The 2,187-nt window shown below is 46.8% G+C and overlaps 1 protein-coding gene across 1 annotated transcript in view; it reads right to left on the bottom strand.

Annotated features, from left to right (window-relative positions):
- Positions 1–1,734, bottom strand: part of LOC121965516 (semaphorin-6D-like) — a 218,225-nt gene extending 216,491 nt beyond the window's left edge. Inside the window, exon 1 of the mRNA XM_088090593.1 lies at positions 1,516–1,734. The gene's annotated coding sequence lies outside the window, so the exon portion shown is untranslated. The remainder of the gene's footprint in view (positions 1–1,515) is intronic.
- Positions 1,735–2,187: the final 453 nt, after the last annotated feature.

Here is a 2,187-nt window from a genome sequence, read left to right as displayed (position 1 = left end):
CATGATGCTGCATGACGACTTTCAGAGGGACATCAGGACTGTCTGTGGATCATTTCTGGAGAAAATAGGACGTAAAACCTGTGGTGGTTCTTCTCTGGAGCGCGTTCAGTCTTTTTAATGACTCAGATCAGAAACGGAGGCTGAAAATCAGCTGCTGCCATCTCCTGAAATATGAAGACATTCAGCTTTTCTTTGTCGCGTGAAAATAAACGGAGAATATTTGGGTTTCAGACTGCTGAGCGAATCAAACCGGAAACTCGAAGACGTGATTTCAGACTTTAAGGACTAAAAAAAAGACATTTGGGAAATTTTTGACATTTTCACAAAATCACAAATTGAAAAATGAAAAGCGTCAGAGTGAGAACAGCAGCTGTCACTGTGGACCCACCAGATTCCCCTCAAGAACTGGAACCAAATTCTGGATCAGACCATCAGACTGCACATTCAGGACCTGGATCTGGATCAGAAACTGGACTCATCGATCCACAAACATCCACATTCTGTCCCAAAGAGGAAAACCTCCTCTGAGGATCAGCAGGTTCAGATTCAACGTTTCAATAAAGATTTGTGACAAAACACGAGAGAAACAGCACCAAAGGGGGGCAAGCCTTAGTCCTGAAAACCAGATCAGTCCTGAAAACCCAGAGCAATCCAGCAGTCTCCCATTAATCCTGCTAAACCCCACCAGTCCTGCAAATCTTGAACAGTCCTAAAACCAGATCAGACCTAAAAAACATATCAGTCCTAATATCAGTCCTGAGAACCCATAGCAATTCTGCAGACCCGGATCAGTTCTGTAGACTCCCATCAATCCTGCAAAAGCCCACCAGTCCTGCAGACCCTGATCAGTGCTACAGATCCTGATCAGTCGTCCAGACCCTGACGAGTCCTGCAGACCCCCATCGATCCCACAGATCTTAATCAATTCTTTAGACTCTGATCAGTCCTGTAGACCCACATCAGTCCTCCAGACTCAGATTAGCCCTGCAAATCCCGATCAGTCCCGCAGACCCCGATCAGATCAGTCCGTCAGCAGTTAACGCATCCGGCTGCGGAGGATGACGGGAGGAAGGTGACTGGAGTTAATGAAGCCTCACACACACGCGCACACACGCCCGCGCGGACTCACATACACACTCGCACGCACGCACACACACACATCGCTGCCTCTTCGGCTGTTTTATTGTTGTTGCTGCTGCGCGTGCTCAAGACCGGCTGACTGACAGCCATCAATCAAAGCTGCCAAACACGCACGCGCTCCAAAAAAGAGCCTCGCGTTTACACACAAACATTTCATCCAGTGACGCGGGAAAGAAACAGAAGCCCACCGCGTGCACCCCCATCTGATTCTGCATCGACACACACACACACACACACACACACCTAGACAGCAAGCACCGGGCACGCATGCACGCGCGCGCACAAACACAAACACACACATACACACCGGGAGGAGCGGAGTCAGCCACGGGGTTTCCTGCAGGAAAAACGGCAGTAGAAGAAGAAGAGACTCACCTCAGCGTGTCCACGGCTGCTCGGAGACAGAGGACAGTCCGTCCAGAGGGACACAGTAATCCACAACAGTCCGCTTATTCCACAAAAAACGGGACCGAACCGGCGCGAAAATCCTCCCCGGCACCGACCCCTTTCCGGTATAAATCCAGCGCGAGAGAGAGCGCGAGCTGACAGAGACACGGGGACAGACAGACAGACGGAGAGACACGGTGTGTTCAGTCCGGGTCCAAACAGCACAATGAGGCGTCTCTGTGAGCGCAGCGTCCCCGCCGCCACGCCACGCCCTCCTCATTAGCATAATAGACCCCCCGCAGCCAATCAGAAGGCGGGACCACCGCCGCCTGACCACGCCCCCTTTCAATTTAAAGTCACTGTAGTCAATTTAAGTGATTTTCACCGAAATAATTTATTACTGAGGAACAAATCATTAAAATCATTAATTATAATTCAATATAACTGCTCAAAATATTTTCACATAAAAATAATTATTTTGTATTTTTATTACAACAAAATAATAAATAATATATAAACTATTAATGTTAACATTTATTATTTTGATTTTTATCATTTTTTTCATGTCATTTGCTGCTTTCTTTTTATTACTTTTCTTTTTCTTACAAATTTAAGGTGATTTTCTTTCTAATTTTTTCCTTATTTCTTATTGATTTTGGG

The sequence above is a fragment of the Plectropomus leopardus genome, chromosome 17 (genome assembly GCF_026936395.1).
Source record: "Plectropomus leopardus strain MGB_pleo_1.0 chromosome 17, ASM2693639v1, whole genome shotgun sequence".
Lineage (NCBI taxonomy): Eukaryota > Metazoa > Chordata > Actinopteri > Perciformes > Serranidae > Plectropomus > Plectropomus leopardus.
The sequence above is the reverse complement of the archived record's forward strand: the minus strand, read 5'-3'. Positions and strand labels throughout refer to the sequence as shown.